The 27,015-nt window shown below is 41.1% G+C and overlaps 1 long non-coding RNA gene across 1 annotated transcript; it reads right to left on the bottom strand.

The window, feature by feature from the left end:
• Positions 1 to 1,220: 1,220 nt before the first annotated feature.
• Positions 1,221 to 4,504, bottom strand: LOC108497369. Its single transcript, XR_001874784.1, has 3 exons — positions 4,403 to 4,504; positions 3,518 to 3,726; positions 1,221 to 1,295 (listed from the first exon to the last, which is right to left on the bottom strand). It is a non-coding gene; the product is annotated as an uncharacterized LOC108497369 (long non-coding RNA).
• Positions 4,505 to 27,015: the final 22,511 nt, after the last annotated feature.

Here is a 27,015-nt window from a genome sequence, read left to right as displayed (position 1 = left end):
GTCTTGATATATTGTAAGCGGGCATATTTCATTAGCTGCATATATCCATATCTCTCTAATAACTTCCAAACTCCCGGACTGCTGTCATTTGGACTTAGATTTGAAGAGACACTTGAGACCTATAAAAGAAGGAAAAAAATGCCAAAAACCAATACTAAAAGCAATGTGCTTTCACTGCTTTTGTCAGTGGAAACTTTCCTTTGAGCTGTATAATTGAAAAGCAATGCAGTAGCACAAAATATTACATGAGACGAGGAACATTTCAGTGACAGCCTCGTAGCCTGCAAACCAAAACATAATGCATTGTTTATCACAGATAATTGCAGCCTTTCTATCCCATTTTAATCTTTTTGTTACCTTTTAAACAAACACTCCCTCCCAATCTTAGACAGAGGAAATAAGAAAATACATTTGCATTCTCTTTTGAAGAATATTCATTATCCAGGGTAACAGAGAGAATAAACTGGATTTTTTGCAGAATATGCTACCCTGGTTATGTTAGCTACCCTTTGCAAGATAAGATACAAGCCAGTGAACCATCACAACACATTTTCTTATTTAACTTTTAGGAAGCTGTAACTAAGCTGTAAGCTTCTGTGTTTATATTGCTTTGCTTTGAATTCATATTCTGCCTTATTTTAATATTTTCTAAATTTAAAACAAATCCCACCAAAGTCAAACCTTTTTCATGCAGATGAGGATGCCAAGAGATAGTTCAGTTGTTGATTTATCCCTTAGAACAGGAACTTATTTAAAAAGGCATATCTCAATTTTTAATCACTTTTACAGCCTAAGAGGGAGCATTTTCTGGAGAGATATTTTTCCTCTTGCCTGGACTGCTCTGAAAAGCAGCCACAGCCTATATAACATCTGAACTGCTGAAAAACCCACAAGAAGATCAAAAATGTAATTCTAACACCAATCCTAAAGCCTAATTCGGCCAAAGCCATTCAAGGGAGAAAAAACCGAAACAACTTAGTGGTCAATAACAAGAGAGAACTTTAGCTGCACCCCTGTGTTACCAATTTCATGGACATTAATGTTGACGACTATTCTTCTTTTCCTTTCACATCTATCCATAGCCTGAGTATTTGCATGTGTGACTGATACTACTCATCCCATGAAAGTCAGTGGAACTATTAATGTTCACCCACTCCTGCTGAATTAAAGCTGTGCCTACCTCTATTTGATATCAACTTCTCTCTCCAGGTGACCCAATTTGAACTTCTTACACATATTTAACAAAACCTCAGCTTCTCTCCAACGAGATACCACTGTTCTCTGTTTGTCATATCCTGCAAAGACAAGGGCTATGTGACACAGAAAAACTTGTGCAAAGTCAGCTCAGTTTGCTGACACCACTTAGATGTTGTTCTTACCAGGCACCTGCTATAACGAGATTTGCAATGCATTTTTTAGAAGAACACTTGGTTAAATTAGTATCTGCAAACTACAGTGCGACACATGCATAATGCAGTGTGGCAGCTCTGGAGATTTACTAAGGCTGCACAGAGCAGCTTCCACAGTGATAAATGAAAAATACAGGTTTTCAAAATACGAACTTTATGTCTCAAGACACCTGTTATTTACCCACAAAATTAATGGAAAACTACCAGAAATAAGAATAGGCATTCTCATTAAGTTGTTTTTAATTTACTGCTCTGTTTTGTACCGTCAGCAAACCAGACCACTCTGGCTGTGCCAAGACTGTTGCTGTCCCAGATTCAGTCAGTAGGAGAAAGCCAAGCAGGAAAGCAAAACTTGGATCCGATCTTAACTTGCCCAAGGTGTAGGGATGTTTGAAGGACAGCTCAGAAATATATAAAGGACATTAAGAGGCTGACTCATTGATGTGACATTAAGTAGGACAGTGCAAGGTCTAAAGAAGTAAATTGTAATGTAGTCTTGGTCTCCAAAGAAATTGCAGAAGTAGGAGGATAAAGCTCAAACTCTTGTGCTTCAAGGGCATGAAACTCCTGGTGCTGAAGTGAAGAAGGGACAGTCCTGCAGTTCTCAGTAATGCCTGATCCAGCAAATTTTTCAAAAGACAGAAAAACACAGAAAGCAGCAATGCAGGAACACAACAGAGTTTGAAGTCATGGATTTATGGAATTCAATATTAATTAAGTTAAGGTAGAGCTTGTTATTAGAGACTATTGCTTTCAAGTTGCTTCTTTTGGTGTATTTATTAATTTGGGTATTTTTAAACATGTTCTGTACAAAATTTAAAAAAATTGATTTTAGATTTCTGGATTATATTCTGTCCTACTTCACTATTTCCACTGAGCTTCACACAGACTAAACTTGTGAGTGATCCAGACTGAAGCTGTCTGTTCAAAATGCCAAGTATGCTTTTTGGCAACCAAGACCAACAATGATGTACAAACAAGAATTCTGTATTTGTAACTAAAGGACATTATGCACTTCTAATTTTCATCCTTCTGCCCAAGAGGCCCAGAGAATAACCCCGCCACCAGTAGCACCACAACACAGAGCATACCTGTCCATACCTATTTCCCTAAGGCCTCCCTCTCTGCCTCAGAGAGAGGTGAATATTGTCCCCTCACACCAACTCTCTCATCCAGTTGACAATTCCTGAAAGAGGAGCCTTTGGATTTTCAGCCAGTCATTTGTATGGCTGAAAGAAGACAAGAAGACAAGACCAGGGTCATGAAAACCATTCCAGTTTCTTCCTCATGATAAATTGGCTGCAAACATTTCTACTAGTTCTAGCAGTATAAGTTGGAAGTCACAAGTGAGCAGAGCAATTCCCACTGCAGCTGGATAAACCCTCCCTTCCCAATCTGTTACAGCTGTAACGATATATGTAGAGAAATAATATTGATCAAGGTAGAATAATATTTAGAGCAGAATGTCAGGTTCTGCTACAAATACATTTGCTTGTGGAAGCAGCTGCTACATTCATTTGAATCTTCTAATAAACTGTTATGAAGATTGACACGTTGGAAGTAATTAAGTATTAAGTATTTTTAGGTAATTACTGCAGCAATAACATGAGACGTGCTCATTTTCAGAATGAGGAATTATCTGTAGCTCCCGTTGCTGTGCTCTTTTTAATGATTCGTAATAGTTTGATGCCAATGATTGTTTTCTATTACTCCAGCTTTCCAGCTTTCCAAACAAACTAATAGGAGTACAAGAAACTGTTTACAGCCTGGGGGAAATCCCACCAGTTTAACTTCAGCAGGTTATGTGGGACTCCCCAGGGAAAGGAGTGCACCGAAGGCATGGTGCCAATGCACTGATGAACAGCAAGGGATCCACATGTAAAGCAATTACCTTTAAGATCCCATGGAGAAGGACAGGAAAAATAGTATGGCAACAAAAGTAGCCATCAGAAAATTATTTCTTGTTAATAGGCATGCTCCCACATTTGTTAGGATACTCAGACTCTGATGAGGAAGGCATGCTTTCATGCAATTAGTGCTATTGGCACTAATTCCGCTCCCTTCCACTCCACTAATTCCAGCTCCCTTCCACTGACACCTCAACTCACAGCTCAGACTTGTTCCTTAATCCTTTTGAAGGGCACAAAGTTCATCCTGGATGTCCAATCACTAGCCTGTATTTGCCAAGTGAGCCACCAGAAACTATCCTTGTGCCACACACAGCCAGAAGTCAGCAGCACTCTCACTTGGAGCCACAACATTCCAGCTGCACACGGAGCCAGACTCAGGTTCACGCTGCTTCCAAACAGCATTTTATCTGCCAAGTGCAAAAACATACAAACCCAAAATTTCACATGGGTATGCTTGCTATTTTTGCAAGGAACTACCCAGTTAAACCACAACAGGCTTTCTGCAAGGTAATTGCAATAAGATCTCAACGTACCGATGGGTTTTCTCTGTTTAGGAAAACTTAACTATCTGCAGAGGAAGGGTGCCTAGAAACTATTTCCAAGAGTAGAGTGACCAGGCTAGATTTCAGTGCTGACCCCCTCCTGCCCTCCACCCAGTGCCACCCTTTGGCCCCTGACAGGATGAGAGCAGCTGCACTCAAAGAAACTGCTCTGTCATTCTAAAAGAAATTTTGAAAATTAAAAAGTAAATAAAAATAAATACACATCAATTAGACAAGAACTCCAAAGCCTGAAAAATGCTACTGAATGGAAGAAACCCAAACAGCAAAGGTTAAAACAAAATGGTCTTATTGAAAAAAATTGCTTCAGTAGTTTTGAAACTACCTGAGAGTGGTTTTGGCCTTTCTATTTTCAGTAAATCTGGAGGTTTGGCTTGTATTATAACTTAAATGTCAAGTTATAAATGTACTTTGAACTGAAAATACATTAAAAAAACTTTTCAAAATGGGACCTTCACTGAAGCTAACCATTTTCCCATAAACAGGTTTGGCTTTGACAGAAAAATGTCAGCATAAAACATACTCATCAGCTTCATTCTGAACTGTGTGGCCCCTAATGAGAGGATATTCCTAATCTGGCCTTCTGAAAACATCTCTGCAGCGCCCCCATCACCCAGACACTTCCAGACAGCCTTTTCCCACCACATGGTCAGTTCATCAGCGGTTCTCTGCCAGGATTTAGAGCTGCTGCCTCACTCTGCCCTCTTAGCAGGAAAGCTCAGACTCCTTCTCTGCAAAGACAGGAATATCTGAGCTTGGGATGGATAGATACAGTTAGATTAATTCCCACTTTGTCTTCATTTGCTTCCATTACAGCAAAGACAGAAATATCTGGCCCGTACACAGCCTCTGCCCAACCCCATTAACATTTGGTTAAAAGAGCCACCAAAGGAGAAATTAACAGCTCCTCATTTATTTTAAAGTGTTTTCTGGTTTCTTTCAGAAATGCACCATCTGTGCTTCCACCACCATGCATTAATGAAACATGGTTCTTGGTTCTTTTAAGCCACAAAATTGATATTAAATGTACCTGTAGCCAGGAATTTGAACTCAGAAATTGTGGCTGTAACTGTACACGGGAAGCAGGAGTAGTGTGAGGTGCCTCATATCCAGCTGACACCCTTCCACCTGGAAAAGCTCATCCCCACAGCTGCCAGGAGCTTTCTGAGTAAGGTTGTGCAAAAGCCACCAGCAACATCCAGCTTCTTTTACAATTAAAATGTAATGAGGCCAAGGAGATTTTAGTATCCATAGATTTCCAGTAATGGTTGGATTCAAACAGCTGGAATCGAGACACACTCTCACAGATGGTTCTTATCTTGTGGTTTAACCAGTAGACTTTGGGATAAATGTTTCTTCAAGATCCCAAGGCTCTAATAAAGTTGCACTTCTACTCAGATCTATTTTTACTTGCATTGCTACAGGTGGTACCTTGGCATCTGCAAGACAAGACAGAAAGGTTTACAAAGTGGATCAAAGTGTAGGATTAGGACACAATTTGACTCTTAAGATAAATATAAAAAACCCACAACTGAACTGTGCTTTGAAGAGGAATTTTAAATGTTATTAAATCTATTTGGTGCTCTCTGACAGTGTGTGCTCCAGACAGAAACCCAAGATTTTTATCCTGCTTAAGCAAGCAGTAAAGATAGTTAAATTTCAGACAAATTCTATCAGACCAAAGTCTTGCAAGCACATTTCCACAGCAGATAACCCAGACTACACTAACAAAGCAATGGATTAACTTCTTTTCCCTCAAATGGTAATGCTGTTAAAAATACAAAGCCAAATGACACTGCCTTGGCTAAAAAAAGCCCATCAGTGTTGTGCAAAGATTACTTTTATTAAATAGCAATATCTCCATCTGTTCAGAAGTTACCTTTTTCTGGGGGAGATAGAGAAGGATGGAAAGGAGGAGGAGGAGGAAGAGAAAGTGGGACAGAGGCTTTCACATCTGCCTTTAAAGACATTGCTCTATTTGGTATAAGTGACACAGTTGTGCTTCTAAAGAGATGAAAATCTGAGCCTTTTCCTGAGGAACAGTGCCACAAATTTCAACATCTTTTACCCATGAGATGAAGTGGCACCAGTTATCATGGGAGAAAGGTAAACCACAATGTTTCATTTCCAGACCAAAAATTAAGTAAACTCTAAAAAAATAAAAGTAAACTCTGAAAACACAAAGTTTTATTCCACAGTAAACATGAAACAAACCTACTAAAAACAGGGAAACAAAAAAAAAAGCTTGAATTATGCCTGAAGAGGCTTTGGCCATATGTGGTGCCATATTCAGAAATTTCTTATTAGGCTGCTATGGCACTGTTCCATTTGTTAAATTATTTTATGTTAGTGAGAATGATTAGGTTTCTTGTGCAGTTATTGGGACCCGAAAGGCACCTTTATTTACCTCATTTATCATATACAGCAGCATTCAGCTGAAGTGTAGAGGTAAACAATTTTAAATAGCAATATTCTTGCTAGAACGCAGTCATCTTGACCACAGGAGCTTTGGAAAAATGCAGATTTAAACTGTTCACATTACTATTTTATCTGCATTTCAGTTTGAATTACTAACTTATCACCAAGCTCAGCAATAAAGAAACATGGAGGGAAGATATTAAATATTTATGCCTACAGTACCTTACAAGTTTTCATCAAAATATTAATTGTAAAACAAAAGCACAACTGTTCCAGCTACCAGGAGTGGGAAAGGCAATACTTAAAGCCAACCAACAGTGCCACAGGCAATTTAGTTTGGAGTGCTAAAAGAATTGTTAGCTCAATTTAAATTTGTGGAAGAAAATACTTTGAAAACATATATTCAAAATATTAGTCAGTCACTTTGAAATCAGCATCTGCTAGAATTGCTAAATTGTTTGCATGTTACAGGATAAACATAAACTAAGGATATATCTCCCTACCCTGACTCCTCAGTGTTAAACTGGATTACTGGCACAGGATTCCCTGCAGCTTTGCACACATACACAAAAGTACCATCATGTTAGTCCAAGACTCCACAGCCTGGCCTGGGAATGATGTTTTTAGCAAAGCAGGTACCACTTCATACCAGCCACAGCAGGGACTGCAGCCCTTTATCATGCCATTTTCTTAAAGGTGGTCTCTTCAACCTGAAAACGTCTTTTACAGCAAGTTGCAACTATTTTTTACAAGAAATAAAAGCTTAGTGCCATCTGAAAGAAATAAAAGCTGGTCTTTGCTGAAAGAGTTTATTATAAAAGGCAACCTGTGTGGGGGGAGGAAGGCAGAAAGGGAAAGATGCCAGCTAACATGGGCTGAAGAGAAAAATCAAAGAGTAGTTGGGATAAATGAAGAGCAACCCCTACTTCACAGAGACTAAATTATTAATTATCCTGAAGAAAGCCCTGTGTTTACCTCGCATACTTTCAGTGCCTTAACCACGGCCGCCACCGGTGCTGCATTATAACAGCACAGCACACACTTAGCTGGAGCTCAGGCTTATTGCATTACAGCGGATTTTAAATACTGCTGCTCCTCAAAGGCAATGATGTGGGGTCAAGAACATAATACCCCTTGCAGAGAAATCTAATTCCAAAGCTGGAAAAGTCTCTTCCCACCCCAAAATGGGTTTAGGTGTTGAAATGAATCCCGTATTACAGCTAAGCTTTGGTCGAAGTAGAAATTCTGACAGATTTATTACTACTTTATCAAGAGACTTCATAGTTTCAAAAAATACATACATTCTTCTAAAATCCATTTATCTAGACAGAATTTAGTAGTTGCATGAAGTATGATCATTTAATTGAAATTTGCTCCTAGCATGTTACTCTAGGGCTCTCTCCATCTGCAGCATCCCACCAACACATGCGTCCTTTTATTCCTGCCGTCTATCTTCCACATTCAGAAGCCCACTTAAAATCGTGTTCAGGCACTTTCCTTTATGCCTTTACGTTCTCAGAAAATTGCTTTTTAACTTGGGTCAGCTTCAATTTTAACTTTTATTTTTTAATCTGCGGCAGCTCAGCATTTATATACCTCATTTTAAAATGGTGCTCTTGAAGAAGTGAAGGAAGTGGCCGAGGTCTCATCACCCCAAAGCAGCCTGCTGTGTTCACTGAATGTGCTGTGAGGCTCTGGGGGAGACAGGGAAAATAGGCTGTAATTTCAGCTCAGGCCCTCCTCAGTCTCCAGCACAAGGTAAAAACACTGCTTGGTAATGCTGGATGTCAGGACGTGCTCTCCAGCGCGTGCGTGTCCATAGGACCACTGAACCAGCTACCATCTGAAAGCATTTTACTTCCACAAACTTGCTGATTAGTGAAGAAATCTAAAAGCCCTTCCAAGAGCTAAGGAAAGCCCCAGAGTAGGGTAAGCAGAAATCATTGCTCAGCTAAAAGCTTTCAGTTGTATTAGTACGCATCTGAAATAACTTGTTCAATTCAGGTCACCTCGAAACAGCCTGGCAAGGTGCCATGGGAGTCTCAGGTGAGCAGGCAGTCCACGAGGCAGCTTTACATGATACTCCTCAAGCCTCAGGAAAGGTGGCACGGGGGCTCTGGGAGCACTCACAGAGAGCACATGAAAAAGAGAATGGTCTGGCAGAAGGGAAAACAGAAAGCAAAACTGGAGGAGATCTGAAGTTTCAGGTCACTGTAACTACTGCTCATGTCAGCCCGTTATCTACTCTGCTCTCGTAAGACCCCACATGGATTGTTGCATCCAGCTCTGGGACCTACACATAAGAAGGGTGTGGACCTGTTGGAGCGAGTCCAGAGAAGGCCATGAAGATGCACAGAGGGCTGGAACACCTCTGCTATGGACACAGGCAGAGACAGTTGGGGGTGTTCAACCTGGAGAAGAGAAGGATCTGGGGAGACCTTCCAGTACCTAAAAGGGCTACAAGAGATGTGGGGAGGGAGTTTTGACAAGGGCACGTAGTGACTGGACAAGGGGGACTGGATTTAAACTTACAAAGGGTAGGTTTAGATTAGATTTTAGGAGGAAATTCTTTACTGTGGGGGTGGTGAGGCACTGGAACAAGTTCCCCAGGGAAGCTGTGGCTGTCCCAACTCTGGAAATGTTCAAGGTCAGGCTGGATGAAGCTTTGAGCAACCTGATCTAGTGGAAGGTGTCCCTGCCCACAGCAGGAGGGTTGGAACAAGATGATCTTGAAGGTCCCTTCCAAACCAAATCATTCTATGATTTTAAGAAAGCAGTGTTGTATATAAATGAAGACTTCAAAAAAAAAAACAAATCTTTGACTAGAAACATTAGAAAAAAAACCTCCTAATTGATTTGTGGATGTAGGTTACACACTGAGTTTCTAAAAGTTAGCTAAGAAGCATTTCAAATACATATTTTACTGGGTTTGGTTCCCATAATATATTCTAAATGTAAAGGAGTTGATGCTTCATATTTCTTCTTGTCCACTTCCAATCACAGTGCCAAGTGCACTTATCTGAAGGACATTATTTTAATGAAGTCATTTGTGCCCTTAAAAATTAATATGTCAGAGTAGTTAAAGTCTAGTGACTGTAACCAAACCAAATAATGTATAATGGAGTAATACCATGAGAAAAAAATACAGTCTGATGTCAAGGTTAAGTATTTAACCTCAAGAAAAAAAGTAAGAGGGAAAAGAAAAGCCAACACCAATAATATGTCCCCTTGACACATCATAAAGGATACCATTACATTGTCATCACCCCACTGCATATAGTTGTGAATTGAGATTATCAGCTATCACTGTAGTGTACACTGAAGGCACCATGAGATTCATCTTCATTTGAGAAGATAAAAATGGTATTCTTGTGGTCTAGAAGCACTTGACCTAAGAGAAGCCCCTTTAGCAACACAGTACCAAAGCTTCTCAGAGAGCCATGACTAGAACGGTCCTTTTTGCTGCAAGCTAAACACATTGCAAAAATATGATGAAACATTCACTCCTCCTGTTCTTTAAGCTAAGTCACACAGAAACTGCTCTTTATTCCCATCAGTGCATGAAAATATGTTATTTATTCTTTGCATAAAGCCATAACAGACTGTTATTGCAGCAGCTCCTTAAATCAGAACAGCTCCAAGTCAGGGCTTCCTGTCTTGAAATAATTCAGCTTGTCCCTCACTTAGGTGAAAGTGAACCATGTACCATGCCCTAAAATGCCAACAGCATAAGTAGCAAGAATACAAAGTGCACATGTTGATGTGCTACTACTTCACCACTTTTCTTGCCATGAAATTTTTCTTCAGTGAATGCCATCATTTCAATACGTATTAACAGAAGTAGAGTTAGTCCTCTGTGAAATGAAAGGAGGTGTTCACATCCAGAGCCAAGGTTCTTTCCTGCAAGTTCCAGCAGATGCACCACCCTCAAATTCACTGCCTTTTGGGTAGTGGAATGGGATTTCCAGCTAAACATACAGGAAGTCTAAACACATGAAGAGTGTCCAAACTTCCTGATATCCAACACCCCCCACTCCATTCCCAACAAACAGACAACGTTTTTCTCTCCTGCAGAGAAAGGCCATTCCACTGGAACCCAGGCCTGGGTCAGCAAAGTGATACTACAGTTCACTCAAGCTACTGCTCACATGGGGGTTGATTTCTTCATTATTAGCTGCAAATGCTTCCATATAAGAAAAGCACAGTCACATTAGCAGAACCCATCACAGATATTTATGCAAGCTTCTTCTTGGCCCATGGAATTTACTGGTTTGATAAACTCCCTTCCCTTTTTAACACAGCTTAGCAGTCTCCAAGGTGCACCTCCAAACTAGATTAATGTACCTCCAGAACATTCATAAGGTAAAGAAATGTAATTTAATTTGCGATTGCATAAACCAGTCACGGAAGCCTCCCAAGAAGCCTGAGTTTTCATTTCTTTCATAGAAGACATTTAATTATATGATAATTACTTACAGCTTGCAGCTCAGCTTCTACTTTTATGAAATATAAATTGCTCTTCACTCAAAAGTGCAGGATGAGCATTTAAAAGGCTTCATTAAGTAGGTTTTAAGATTTTTCTGACGACTTTCTTTAAGCTGTGGAATGGAAAGCATATGTACCTGTAAACTGAAACTTGCTTCACAGAAGAACAAAGTAGAATTGCTAATGTAATATCAGGATGGATGAGACTTTACAAGAAAAAAATATTAACTTTTAACAAACACATTTTTTTAAATAACAAACAAAATATTTCTGTCAAGCTCCATGATAAAAGGCACCAGGAGGGAAGAAGCAGTATTGCCAGCTCTCAGACATGAAAAACAAGGCTCTTTATTCCAAATTTCCAGTGCTTAGAAACCCGAGGTTGTGTCAGACCCACACTCTCATTAAAGCAAACCGACCAAAAAAAACCTGCCAACTCATTTGTAGCCTCCTAAAAGCCCAGAGAACTTGAATTATGAAAGTAGAGAGAGGAAGACACGAAAAATAGCTTCACCTGAATTCATGTCTTGTAATTCTGTGACTGTTCTGACCTCCCTCTCGATTTTAGACCACTAGGAAATGATGGAGCTGGTACTTCTGCTCTGTTATATCTTCAAGTACTATCAGGTCAGACCTAGGAAAAAAAGCATGAGGACACAAAATCATGGAAGGCAGAAGTCCTGGCTGCTACAAAACATTGTGCAGGTGTTACTGTTATCTGGTGGCCATATCACAGTGGTAGAAGAGTAGAAGAGTTCTGTTTGCTGCAAATCCAGAAGGAAACCATTACCCAGGCAGGCAGTGTAGTCTTTTGCCACAGGGCTGTGGCTCCTTCCAGCCCAGGCAGGAAAGGTGAGCTGAGAAAGGTGCTAAGGTGTGAACTCCACCTTTCGAGCCTTCAACAGGTAAGTTTTCTTTTCACACCAGAGCGAAAACACTGTTGGCTTCAGCTGGCTTGGGAGATCTATAAATACGTACATCACTTCATAGTAGCTAAGTTTGGTATGCAGTTCTGATATGTTAATACACTGTCAAAGCAGTTCTGTGCTTTTGTGCACCCTACATTTAAGATGCAGTAATTGCTTAAAACATTGTCCAGCATCTCATTCCCCCAGCAAAACTAGAGGTTGAGCTCAAGTGACAGTTTGCTGCAGAGAAGCATTGGTAGCTGCTGTCTGCCACTCTCCAAGTTGGTACCATAGAAGATAAATTCTCTCTGAAGCAGAGGAGCACAAAACTAGGGACTTGCCTAGACCAGAGCACTGTTAAGGAAGTAATCAGATCTAAAAAACACAAATTGAAAGTCTCAGTTAAGCTGCATTAATTCATTGTACGGACACTCTCACTCAGAATTAAAGTACCCTTAATTCAATTGAGGCTTATTCATTTCCAAGGGAAAACTAAGCTTATTATGATTTTTCCACTTAAATTCTGAAGTAACAAGTTTACCTAGAATTTGATACATTTGATTTAAAAGGCACTTTGGAATAATTTTCCTGAGAGTTCCATTCTAGAGCAGCATTTGCAGACTGCAGTGGCTGTAAAGTACCGGGCACTCACATCACCCCAGAGTCACCTCGTGTAGCAAGTGAATTCAGTGCACTGTGTTTTTCCTTCCTCTGAAGATGATACACCCAAAAGTGACACTTTTCATTGTGACCATGGGCATGCAGCCCCACAGACACTGGTCTTTACGTGGAGGATGTGAATAGTGCTCCTGACACACTGCTGTCTGGAGTCAGCCACAATCCAAAGGAAAATACAGGAGCCAACACCCTGCAGCAAGGTGTGCCTTGTCTGGAACGGGCAGAAAAGTTCATCTTTATTTTATATAGTTTACAAAAGGGCATAGAATGCCACGCCATTTCATTCTGAACAGCTTCTTCCATTATCTACTGCAGCACGTAGCACTTAGTAGCTAAATAACAGCAAAGGAAGGAAATTAAGAAGTATAGAGGAGCGAAAGGAGTTGTATTTCCAACAGAGACGTGAAGAGAATCAAGAGACAGTGAAAGGCTGCTTTGTGTAGGACTGAACATTTCTTCTGTACCCTTAATCACACCAACACAGGCTGCCAGGGTCAGGCTCTCATATCCCCTCCTATTGATCAGTAATGTCTCAACCTGTGGAAATCAGCTTAATGCTGAAACAAAAGCTACATGCAGCATATAAAAAATTTAAGTATTTTGTTAGTACCAGTGCTGAAGGGAGGTGGGCCCATGGGCTGCCCAGCAGCTTGGAAGGGTCTTTCCGACAGGGAAAAGGCTACTGTGAGCTACTGTGGGACCCAACACACCTTCGACCACACATATTGCCTTGAGAGGAGACAATATTTTCCACAGCTGCTTTTCTGGAACATGTCTCATGTCCAGAGAGGGAAGAGCAGAGTCAAGGGACAGGGAGACATCACTGCCTTCTCTTTGTGTTTCCCAGCCTCTCTGCACTATATCTATTTCCATCCTTCATCAGAAGGATCATTCAGTGAAACAGTTTGAAGGCAGTGGGGAGGTAAGGAGATGATCTGATCACGCAGTCCCATAAAAATAAAAGGTTTCTCTTTTAAGTTCCATTAAATCTGACTGAAATTTTGCATCTGCAGCAACTGCACAATTAAGACTGCAAGATATAAAGTTGTAATTTAAATCTATAATTAAAACAAAACTTCTAAAGAGCAATCCTTTACTCTTCCCAATCTGTGCTTCTAACGTTTCATCAGTTCAAGGCATTTTTAAAGCCCATAGCAAGATATAACACCACACGGTTCCCAGGGAGTGAAGTAGCAGTGTCTCAGACAACATCTGCCATCAGGCAGGTGCACTTTGTGCTCCACTGAAGAATGTTCCATTTTTCATAGTTGGATACTGCTGGGGAACCTCATTAGAAACCAAATTACTACCTGCATCAGGTTTACACTAATGTATTGACATCTACAGAACTTGTTAAATGAACCGTAAATCCAATACACTAAAGTCGTTTTCAACTGAATCAAATCAGGTTTCAGTCAAAAGAATTACAATTGTTATATACTTAATGCTTGGCACTTTCCTGGTGTCTCCAGCTACATCATTTCAGACACAGAGAGAAAATTGTGAACCTGTGAAACAGCACAAGCTAAATTGGACACACTGCAAGCATACTAAACACGGGGCTAGGACTTTAAGGATGATAATTGACTCTAATTGACTAGTTGGTAAAGCTACCCAGGCATCCACAGGCACACTCCTTACTAATCTGTTTTCAACATGCTATTTTCTTCTCCTAATTTATACTTTCTTATTTTAAACCACATTGTTTGCATTTTACGGAATCTTTGCTTTTTAAATCTTTAACTCGTAGTCCTCCTCAGACATATCGTCTTTATGGGCCCATGGGCCCAGCTGCAATACACAAAGAACAGACAGAGCAGCAGCACCGTGCACAGCCCTCTTCAGAATTCTTTCTCAACAAGAATAAAAATGCCTTCCAGGCCTTGGGAAGCAAATTCAAACTCATGTGTTGTCTCTTCCCCTCACAGCCACCAGAGGTCTTCTTTTAATACTCATTTAGAAAATGTTGACCCATGTGTAAGTGAGGACAGCATTAACTTCTTATTTCCTTTTCTCTCAGCATTGATGATTTCCCAGGAAATCAGGACTATCATCCAGTGCCTGGTTGTGGCCATGTGCACAGTACAAAAGGGGATGTCAGAAGAGAGGACAAAGCCAGTTTCCCCCTGTCCTGCTCCTCCAGCCTACCTTCTCAGCTTGTTTACACCAAAACATTTGAAAGGCCTAATTGAAATTCAGTACAGCTTTGAATTTGAACCAGCAGATTTGTCCAGCTAGATTTTCCTCCAGTCTTACACAGACACTTTTCTTAAGTGGCCTTAGTTCTGCTTAATTCATTTCCCAGAAATAGAAAACAGCAAAATATAAATTAAAAAGGAAATATATATGAGCCAGCTCCTCTATCAGCATAAATCCATCCTGGTACCAGTGAATTACACTGACACTGGGTGTCTGAGGAACCAGATCCTTATCAAGAGTTTATGGAGATTAAATTCATTTACTAGGCTAGACTATAAACAACCTTTTCTGGTCTCTTGCTGTCTAAACCCCAGGCAGATTATCTACAAAAGTACTTTTTCTCCCCTTTGCTTGGAGCAGGGCTGTCTCCATGTTATGTTCCAGCAGTGAAGACATGCCCCTTGGAAGAAGTAGCCTCACAGAAGAATAAAAGGCCACATTAAATTTATGCAGCCTAGAAGCAGCTCTGCTGATCAGTCAGAAATAATTGGTGACCTCCTATTATGTGAAGAAATAGCCTCAGTAGAAGAGGGGGAAACTCCTCGCTTCCATTCTGCACAGAGCTGGATAGTTTGGAGAGCTAAGGCTGTCCAGTCACATCTCTGGCCACTTTCCAACCCCATTTGCCACTTTCCACTCTGCCTGTGCTGGTTTCAGCCTGTTCCTGGAGGACTGTAGCAAAAAGTCATCCTGCCAGTCTATTCAAGGACACTTTTTCAAGACACTGTTACTCATCTGACACATGCATAGACTGGTGGTGAAAGTGAGGATCATCCACACGGTGCATCCCATTCCCCTGCTGTTGCTGAAATGCTGGATCTACCCCTAGAGCAGGGCTCTTGAACGTCCCAAGCTGGCAGAGAGTTGGCCTGTCCCCTGAACTGAGCACAGGGGCAGGTCTTTGACCAGGATGAGCTGACACAGCTCAGCAGAATGTGCCGGGCCATTTGCTCAGTAGATTTGCTAACAAGTGAAAGATCACAACTCATCGTGGGAAAAACATAGAAAATGCTGATAAACTGAGGTAAAAACACAGCCTCAAGCACGGTGAAGATGGTTACAGTGAAGACCACACTTACCTTGAAACAGATTTGTTTTCAACTACTTCTTCCTTCCAATTCTCAAACTCCTTTTCAACCCATTCAGTTTTAGAGTATATTGTTAGTTTCTTTCTCCCCTGTGAACACACATCTTGCACACGAGTTTCACATATGTGTAACTTCTCTACATTTCTTCCCTGGACTACTCACAGCTTGCAGCAGTGTCCACCAGGAGATGGATGAGACTGCTATGATGCCACCAATGCACCATATCCATCTCTTCCGTGGGTGTGAAGGCTGCACCCTCCTCAGTATGAGTCCACAGTCAACACTCCTACACTTTAACAATGGTGATTTTATCCCCCTCCACCCTGCACAATAAAAGAGTAGGTGTTAATCTACCAGCTCCAAGGCTGCTTTGCATGCTACAGAGCCAGCTACTGGAGGGTACCTACACTGGGTGCTCAACAGACAAGCAAAATGTTAGTGGGATAACCAGCACTGTGGCTAATGCAGAAGCTATGAACTGGAGATCTCTGTTACTAAATACATAAGCTGCTACAGCATGGAAAAGAATAAAATCTGTTATTTCACTGCAGCTGAGTCTATAACACACATCATCTGTGAACCACACGTTCTCCAGAGGATTAGGGGACCACATGTCTACATTTGGCTTCCCTTCACAGATGACAAAAAGGCTGCAGGGCAAGTGGGAAACAGAGTTCAAAGAAAGCCTGGTCCATTAGGTAAGGGGAAAGAGGTTCAAACTATGTACCAATGAAAGGGCAATACCAAGAAATTGAGGTTAGTTCAGAGCCAGTTACAAAAGCTCAGAAAAAGGAGCACCTTTATGAGACTTTAAAAACTAGCAGCAGATCCAGAAATCAAAGCCAATCTTAAAGTGAGTTGGAAAAGAAACACATAAAATCCCTAACATAGTAATAAGTCAGAAAGGTTGTTTCAGTGTAGAGTTCTCCAAATATAATACAACAAGTAAGCTGGCTAATGCTGTCCTGGGAGCATCAGGATAGTTTTCTTGTGGCACAGTGTCTGTGCCCAACCACAGTGCAAACCAGCCAGAGACAATGCATCAAGTCACATAATCAGTGCAAGAGGATCAAAACACCTTCCTGAAACACCTTTGATGAAGGCTTCTGACTTCTGAATTAGCTGCTATGCTTCAGTTTATTTTTTTTTGATGACAGTCTTTTGTTTTCATCCAAACTAATTATACCTAAATCAATGGTAATGGTAGATTTGGCATCAATTATCCCTGTGGATGCTCTCAACTTAAATGATCCTTTTTCACACAGATAATTCCCTTGGCTACCTCCTGCCAGAGTATCGACACCTGAGTATTTATTTCACTAATTATTTTTATGCACATGTCATCGCTGGCATTTGATATAAAGTGCGAGAATACAAACAGCTTCCCCCTCCTGTGTTGCCCAGAGACATCAGAAGATGGACTCCCTTAGCAGTGAGCCACTGCCTAATATTCCACTCAGAAGCTGCACTGATACTGAGCTGTGTTCACAAAATCAGATTCCTCAGTCACAGACCCTGTACCAGATAAGGTGTCCAAGCAGATCATTTGTGGAGTCTGGTCAGAGACCAAATCTACTGATGTAATGACCAGTGTGTCTACCTTTACCTACATCTACAAAGCTGAAAAACTGTCAGAGGGTTTGGCATAATAAGACTCCTGTGCTTTTGTAGCTGCCTCTCTAATTGTCCACTTCTCCAAGTCTTCCCTGGCCTGAAAGGGGATACTCAATTCTGAAAGAGAAGCAAAGCCCACAGTGATTGGGGTGACAGATGGGTCCACCTGCTGGCATATCATGTTTTCTGTCTATTCCACTTCCAAATCAGAAAAAAAAAAAAGATAAAAGTCGCCTATTAGAAGTGAAAGGCTTCTACATTATCATGTACATTATTATGTTGTCCACCTTTTTCCTCATATAAAAGTCATTTAGGTCAAAGGTAGTCCCTTGACTTTCATAGCTAAAATCTTAAACAAAGAGATGCAAAAATTTTTTCTGACATTCTGATTTAGAATGTAAAAATCGTCTAAAATAGCCCCTCTACACTGGAAAATCGTGTTTACTTCTGAGACAAACAGGATTAGTCTGTGTGACAGATTAACTTGCCTTTTGATACAGGGGAAGTGCTCTGAGGGGTGAACACAAACACTGCAGGCTCCAAAGCCGTGCAGCAGCCCCTTTCACCTCCAGGTCACTGGTTCAGGTCTCATCTAGGGGTAGGGATGGAAAATTTTTTAATGTCTAATGTTGGATGGTCCCTGTGAAATGAGTTTTGTTGTTGTGCCTTCACTTCAAGTAACACTAAGGAGTGCAAGTGGTGAGGCTCACTGGGCAAGTGTAGTGAGCAGCAAACCCCCACGCTCCCTGAGAGTTTCCTTTCCATAAAGGAAGGTCTGTTCTTGAGCTGCCTGTAATACAGTCATTCAGGAGCAAAACAAAGGATTTCTTGGCATCAGGGCTTATTAGCTCATTACTTGTCACCAGAATTAAATTTGTTCTAAGTGAATGTTCAAGGCAGCATTTATAACCCAACAGAACCTGTTAGAACTCAGATTTGATTCAGTGATGAGTAGGCTGTTCCCCTCTAGAATTTTCTCCTTTTTTTCTATTTGCAGATATGTGGGTTTCTCTAAAGAAATATGTACAGTCCCAAAGCCTAGGAGACTGCAGTTTTGGAGCATTTCCAGATGCACCAGACGAAACACATTGCACCTGGAAAGGTCAGCTGTGGGCAGATGGAAATAAGCAATAAGCCATTTTTCCTTTATGTAGTCCCACATCACCAATAACACTGCCCAAAGGCCTCATTCTCTACCTGATATGCATATTGAGTTACTTTTACTCCTGTGAGATAAAAATACTTAACGTATTTTAAAGGTAAAAGGCTACTTGAGATTTTCCAAATTGGAACACTGTTTTTAAGGCCAGAACTTGAGACACTTTGTCTTAGAGGGAAGACTACTGCTCTCGTGAAGGCTGCTCTGAGGACCTGAGCAAAATCACAGCAGCAATAAAAGCATTGCAGCCACCAAGAGCAGCTGTGCTCTGGAGGGAGAGAAGACACTGGAGAGGGAGTGCAGAGAGGCTGCTGCATCCTCCTCAGGGCCTTCAAACCGAAGCTGAAGATACCCATGTGATCCTCAAAGAACCCAGAGCTGCTCTGAGGTTCTGGTCATCTTCTCCCACAAAGTGTGTCCTTTCAGGACAGCCCCAGCCACACCCTTTCCCCCAATCTATGCACACGAGGTGGGAGAGGGGAAGAAAGAGGCAACATTGCACTTTGCCTGCAATGAGTAGAGTAAGCAAGAAATAAACTCACATGTTTTCCAGATCTTGCCATAATGCTGTATAAAAGAAAAACAAGTTCTTGCCCCAGCTACCCACCTGTAACAATTTACAGCACCTGATTTAGGGGCATTAACCTGTGCACACGAAATGTGTCAGTTCTTATTCACTGTAAACAAGTCATCAGCATAGAAATATGCTCAGCAAGGCTACTGAGGCTGGTCCTGAAATTGTGAACAGCCCATTAAATGGAAGCAGTAAATTCTCCAAAGCACTGTAGATCTTGGTCAGTTAAAGAGCACTGGACAGACTTCAAACATCAAAAAATAGTTGGCTCCAACTAAATCTCCTTCTTGCAATCCAACCTAACTGCAGTTTCTGCACTGCAAGAAATTGAGGGGAAAGACAACCAAGTAAAATTCACACAAGCACAGCAAATACAGCAGCACTTTCATAGCTACTGGCTTCTAGAGCAAACATCAACACCCAGCATGACAAACAGGCTCCACTAAAACACCAGAGAGGGATGAAACACAGGCAGGGAATATCTGTGAGCACACAGTGTTGTTCAGAACAAAGATGTATCTGAGTCAGCTCAGGTAATAGAAACAATAAGAAACAGGCTCCACTGGTGGTAACTGGTGATTTTGCATTAGAACACAGGACTATGAACAAGGCAGAAACAAAGACACTCCAGTGAGACAGTAGGAAAAGAGAAAGAAAGCCCAACATATACAGAAATATCATTGGATGTTCCCAAGTAAAGAGTCAGAAAGAGAGTAAGAGATTTTTTTGAGAGGTCCTGGGCTGCCAGACCATACAGCACTACAAAGCTCTGCATTCCTTGTCCCACCACCTGCTTCCCATTTAAATGGATATAAACCCCTAAAACCGCTATTTCTTTGGCTATGAAAAGCAGTAAGAACACTGCAGATGTCTCAGAGGTATTGTGCTCAGGATAGGTGCAGAACAGAACTGCAAACTTCCTGTGAATGTAAACAGTGTGGCTGATCCCTCCCATACTTTATCTGCAGTTAGCTGCCACCTGTGTTGCCAGACCAAGACCAACTCTCCTCATCAATCCCAAATTCATATTTATAGCGACAATACAGAACCTAAGACTTTGCAGATGTATGCGTTGCTTTTAACTCCTGCATAACAAGTGAAAAGTTAGTTTACTTGGATTTTAAATCGAGTAATAGGCTTTAGTTCCAGTCTATGAGAACGACCTTGACCTGACTAATCGAGATATAAATACTCCCTGAGCTATTTTAGCTTGACTCAAGCACACCTTTGGTTTTGTAAAGTTGAGATGTATGGTGAATCTGCCACAAGGGAATGAGAAGTCATTTTTTCATTTTAAGACTCCTCATCTGATATAAATAGCTTCTCTAAGGATTTGGTATGTACTTTATAGGAATATTTTTGCTCAGAAGATGGAACAAAGGTGTAATGCAGGTGGCCCTGTGTAACCCAGTCCCAGGATCAGTGCAGACACTGGGACAGGATGGGGACCTGTGTCTCACCACTACAGAGGAAATACCCGAACTGATTTTTGCAGGGATGGAACTCAGCTGATCCTCAGGGCAATTTACACTGCTCTCAAGGATAGAAACCACATGCTTCTTTCTTTACCAAAGACCACAAAACTTCATTTACTCCCCTGATTGCATTAACCAATATGAAACAAAGTAATTTTTAATAAAGTGTGCCATGGCAGAGAAAAATTGATACAATCACAGAGCCGGTGTAATAGGATTTAATTCTGCTTCAGATGTGCTAGTTTTAATAAAAAAGGATTGAGCAAATCTAAAATAAATTACACTGAAAGGTCAGGCTTATTGCTTGTACAGTTATGTTAACTCTTCCACAGACATTTTTACAGACTGTATTTATGAGACCTTTTGATTTTCAGAAGAGGTATAAAATACATCTGCAATTTTCTCATTATTTGCAGCAATGTTTCTTCTACAAGTGTCACTTCTCAGTACTTCAATATAGATTTATTTAACGGACCTCTATAAAAAATGATGAGTTATTTATTGGGTGGTTTTGTTAAATTAGTGAAACTGTAATTCCCAAGGGAAAGTTAAACCCAACCGGAAAAAAATTTGTTAAGGGAATGATGATTCCCATTTGTGTGCCAGTGACACTCATGATTTCCTATTCATTAATCATTCCTCCAGCATGTCATTTATTCAATGGAAAGCAAATCAGTTACTTATTTTCATACGTAGCTAAGGCCCTGATACTCTGAGCTACTCAGAACAGCCATGATTTGGAAAGAACTGTAAACACTGAATCTTATTACAAGTCTCTTATTAATATTACAGCAGCACCTTGAGACCCTACCCATGATTGTAGCCCACATTGTTAGTGCTACCATAGCACAGAGATAGATATCCATCCTAAGCCTAAAGGAAATACATGGCATAAACAGACCTTAGCAGAGAAGAGAAAGGACAGAGAGTCTGCAGAGAAAGGAGCTTGCTGCGCTCCCAGAGGAGACACAGAAATGCCTGTCAGTGTTCCAGCTCCCAATCCTGCACTGCCACTCAAAGGCCCCTCCTGCTGCTCTCCTGCCTCACCTGGACACAAATCCTGCAGGCACAACCAGGGGCCCCAAGCTGCAATTACACCATTCCTGTCTTACCGAGTTCCTTGGCACTGCACAAGTCTATCGTGTATGAGCACGGATGTTCTCTGCTGCTTCTGTACATTCTTAGCCAACTCAGGTGAACATGAGACCTCACACTTGGAAAAGGAACTAAATCAGTCAGTCCTAAATCAGCCTCGATATAATATCTGGACACAACCAGCTCAATTCGCTACAGCAACACCAGAGAAATTCCGCTGAAACTGGCCAAAGAAACCATTGGAAAGAACAGAAAATCCAAGCCACTCTTGGTATCTGTATCCACACTTCCAGGGAAACTAGGAACAAACCCATCAGCACTGAGCATAGGCAAAGTAGGCTGGACTGTGTCATCCCATTTAAAAGTAAAATTAAGTCTTGGGTTCACTGTGAGGTTCTACTCAACAGATTCACACCAGTAAAGAGTCCCTCCAGTGGCAGGAGACTGCACGCAACCACCACTGGTTGGAGTAGGATAAAAAAGGACTTTCCCAGGGGGTCCTGGGTTTTAAGAATCACTTCCAGTCCAAAACACTGATTTTTATTTCATTCTAGTGAAGTGAACAAATTAAGGTCAGCCATTACTATTGAGAAGCAGAGATGACACCTGATTTTTGCACATCACAGGGAATTGAACCAGAAATCTGACTGCCCCATGACTAGGAACATAAGCAGCTACTGCTTGAAATTAGGGAGCCAAACCTTTGTGCTGTGGGCTACAACAATTCAGCTGGCAAAGGAAATTCTGCAAAACACACATATCAAAGAGCTACACAGGCATAAACATTAGCCTCTTTGCATAGTCTGAGTTACATGAATATGCAACAAAGGCATCCTGGGAACAACTGTGACATCCCTTTACAAACTCTGCTTAATTTTATCAACATTTCTACTTTTAACAGCAAAAAATTGTTGAGGTAGAGTGGTATCCAGAGTACAAAATGCTGTGTTCAACAAATGCAAAAGGCAGACAGAAGATGTCCATTAATGAGGCAGCGGTTGCAATAGTTTAGCTTTCGGGGCTTTCTGAAATATGGTCAAGGAATCAGTACAAATCTTGGCCGAGGCAATAGACACTGCACTGAAGGAGGAAAAGACATGCTCAGCCACAAAACAGTGCAGGGAAGGAAAGGAAAGAGATCAAGAAGTATCGAAAGTCTTCTAGAGGCCAATAGTCCCTTCAGAAAGGCCATCAAATGGCTCTAAGTGAACCGCCAAATTTAATAGTTTTGCTGCAAACTGCAGGGGGGGAGAAGCATACAAGAAGAGTTAACTGTGGTCTTTGAATGGCTACCAGGTGACTGGGAAACTGGAAGAGGATGTTGTCTTCATTTTTCCATCTGGAAAATACAGCGAACCTTAGAGATACCTCCTCAACTTTACTTCAACAGCTAAAACACCCACCAAGTTCATAATCTACAAACATCTACATCAGTTCACATACACTTTTTCGTGTGATACCACTAACTCTGACAAGATATCTGTATCTATTTCCATCTATATACGATAGAGACACAAACTGTAGTCTTTGCACAGGCCCTACCACATACAACCTGCAGTTACTGCTGCTGTGATTGATGCAAATCCTCTGATCTCCCACAGGAATGCAGTCCCCATCTAACAAAACTATCTATTTTGTCTTTTATATTAATAGGTTTCCTGCAAGCTGGGCTCTGCATCCATTTGATCAAGTGAACTATGTCCTCAATCAACTCTTGAGGTTTTTTCCTCTCTATATTTAAAAGCAATTGCCCAGGTCCATGAAAGTAGTAAAAAATATTGCATTTTCTCAGCTTTTATTACTATAGCTAATTCCCAATGAGAATAAATATTTCTATAGTTATCCTCAAAGAAAGATCTCAAAGCTCTTTAAATAAAAAACAAATTATTTATGCAGAAAAACTGGCAATGCTGCTGGTCTCAGGTTGTTCATCAAAAAGCAACACAGAAAAAACAGGTATATAATCCATTAACACAGTCTTAGCAATGCTGTCCTTGAACACAAACTCTTCCTGATGCACTAATTACAATGGAGACTCTTCTCAGCTCTCCCACATCTTGGCACACACAGGCAGGCTCTGAGTGACAGGTTTCCCATGTTGCTTCATCTAGTCCAAACCATGAATATTTAGTTTTGAGCAAGAAATAGTACATCCATTCAAAACTCCTGGAATATTTTAGAGTGCAATCAATGGTTTAATTTCAATCTTGAAAAAAAGATAGTACTGATTTGTATATGTTGTGTTAATAGGGTGTTATTAGCTCCATATTGCTTTTAGTTTCCTCCAGTGATGGAGACTTTCTGGCCATGTTCAGACAGACTACCTTCAACACTGCAACGAGCCCTCTGTGCAGAAAAGATATTGATTTCTGAAGAGTGATGTGTTGGCCTACGTACAATATCCATGGATGGGCATCAGGAGCTGCAATCAGCCCACCCTTACACCCCAGGTTTTAAATAAACTTCTAAACCAGGATGCCTGTCAGTCAGCATCTTAAAATCCTACTAGCACCGAAGAAAAAAATAGATTAACATTACTCTTTGTGTTTCTGATTCTGCCTGAGGTTCACTACAAAGTTACTTGCAGCTCAGTAAACTTTGACATGTTTCCATGTTACTAAAACAAAGACAAAAACTTATTTATTCACTTTTTACCTCATACATCCCAAATCAATAATTGCATCTATTGATCAATGACATAAATTCAAAACTTTAATTTACATTGAGTACCATAACCTAATAAGGCAGCAACAACTGAATTTGTTGAAATCGATTTTCATTTCCAACAGAAAATCTTCGGGCCTGTAGCATAATAAGATGCAGTACATGGAGCAGTTAATTATCAATGAGCATCACAAAAAGCTAAAATTAAATTCCTTTTTGAATATTGAAAGAAAATGTTGAGTCTCCAGGGCTGATGTCAAGCAAAAGAAATTTCTTGTACCTCTTCCACACATTCAAGTACTGTTAATCATTCCTTTGTAACATAAATAAGTAAAATCATTTTAGAGATATGTACCTGCAGAAGCCATAAAATAACGGTGAAACATTTTTAAAGGGTAGGGTTTTCTGGGTTTTTTTAAATTCCGGCAACATAATTTTAATAGTAAGTCGCTGAAGAAAAATCCTGTGGCACAAAGGGATGTTTCTTTTCGTGGTGTAGAGGTGCCCCCCTTCAAGCAGCCATTGAATGTGCACGAATACAAAGCCAGTACAGACCTTGCAGGCTGTCTCTGAGCTGCTCTGAGTGTTGCACCCAGTGCCATACCAGCTAATGCAACTTTTGGATGGGAAGACCTACTCAAATCACCTCTCACGTGGCAGCAGCCAGTCAGCCAAGAAGTTTGCAGGTATGTTTGGGAAGGAGTGACAATTCTGTGGAGACAGCTGGACTATAGCCCTGTCAAGACAAAAATCTAAGCAATTGCATAGAGCACCTCACTATTGCCACACCATCAGCCTTGTTCACAGTGAAAGGAGTTTCTCCATCTTCCTATTTCCTCCTTTCAGATCCAACACCACCACCTGGGGTCTGAACGGGTAAGAACATGAGAGCACTGCAAGCAGGAAAGATAGGGAAGAGAAAAGCCCAACGCTGCCCCCACAAGCTGTGCTCTACCCCAAGGCACATGCACAGCTCCAGTGCATCCATAACTCCACTCACTCAGCAGCAAGTTACAGTGGCTTTACTTTAAATTTCAGTTTACTACCAATAAAAATAGATAGATTTAGCCATCAAATCTCCTGTTAAGTACACACAGATTTTCCCAGCCCAGCACAGGCAATTTTTTCCAGGATTCAACCTTTTCCCTCCACATTTCAAATGTCAGAAGAGGAGCCTGCTGTGAGAGTAGGGCTTGCACAGGGACTGGGAACTGTGTCAAGACACCCCGTCTGTTAATTTGAACAGCTTTCCAAGGAGCCTCTGAATGAAAATATCCATGATGTCAACTGACCCAGCGGGATTTGAAATAAGGCCTAGAAGCAAAGGCTTAGTCCCAACCAAGAGCCCATCACATACCTGTGCATCTTCCTGCTCCTCACAGGGGACTCCACCACACTTCCATCCCAATACCAGTCAGTATTTAAAGCAGGTTACAGGAATAACTTACAACTTCTTGTCTCCCCTCTGTTTTCCAGCCTCATAAGCACCAATCAGCACGTGGCAGCACAGCTTCACATCAGGGTCCAGGACTGGTAAAATTATTGTGTCCAGAGAGGTCAGAACAACAAGTGCCTCCAAGGAGGCTTTGTAACCTCCAGCCAGAGACACAGGAACCGATGGCAGCCTCACATGGATTGCAGGGCAGAAGGGAAGACCAGACAAGCAACAGCCTCCATTGTGCCAGAGCACTGAATGAAAATATTAATCCGCATGTTTTTAATCCTACAGGGCACTCAAGGTTCCCAAGACCATGGATGGCCTTGTTCAGCTTAAGGACTAGAAGTGTCACCTCAAGTCAGAGAGGCCCAGAAGACTTCTCCTGCCACCCAGAGCAGAAATTAGGCAGGCACAAAGCCACATCAGGTTGAGTTTTTTTGAGTTGACTGAAAACAAGGGGAAGTGGTGCTGAGTAGGCAGGGGAACACAAACATGCTCACACCAACAACTTGGCTAAAAGGTCCCTGCAGCATCAGGGCTCTTGAAGTGGACATAACCCCACACCTCTGCCCAGGTTACACCCCACCCATCTGAAACAGCCTTCTAAGTAAAAAAAAAAAACAATAAAACTCCCCAAAAAAACCAACACAAAAAAACCTCCAACAAACAAAAATTCCTGACCAAAAACCCTCAAGTAATTAAGACATGAAAATCAAGGTATCTAGAACATCAGAAGGTCATTTTAAGAAAATCTGAAAGCAACAGCTCAAAGGAAAGAGAAATAACAGGAGTCTTACTGGACTCAAACCCTCACTGTGAAGTCATCTCCTGAGGAATATCCACCTAAGCTAAAAAAAGAAGACACATAATGAATGCCATTTACCAAACTGCTGAGTGGAATTTGAGATTTTGTGGCCTTCGGCAGTGTCCACCTAATTAACAAATGAGAAGACAGATGAAGATGACTTTTCAGTGTATTTTCTTATGGTAAGAAACTGCCATGTAGAAATAAAAGAACCTGTTCCTTGCAAAAGGTGTCTAAAGCACAACCTTCCCCAAAACACCGAGTGCATCTAAGAACGATCATCATGTGACAATACCGAACTTCACAGCCAGGATCACTGTTCCTATCAAAATGTTCTGTTGTTTGAACAGACCATCTCCTCCAGGAGAGTTGGCAGGTACTGCTTCCAAGAAAATCTTGAAAACAGTAGACTTTAGTGCTGGCAGCCCACCCCTGAGACCATGTAAGAAGTAGAAATGAGCTATGGGATCCTGCTCAGCCTGGCAGTAAGCAATGCTATTTGGAAGAACTACAGTTCCTGTGGTGAACCCGACAAT

The sequence above is a fragment of the Lepidothrix coronata genome, unplaced genomic scaffold (assembly GCF_001604755.1).
Source record: "Lepidothrix coronata isolate B3197 unplaced genomic scaffold, Lepidothrix_coronata-1.0 Scaffold2, whole genome shotgun sequence".
Classification (NCBI taxonomy): domain Eukaryota; kingdom Metazoa; phylum Chordata; class Aves; order Passeriformes; family Pipridae; genus Lepidothrix; species Lepidothrix coronata.
This window is presented reverse-complemented; position numbering and strand designations above follow the sequence as displayed.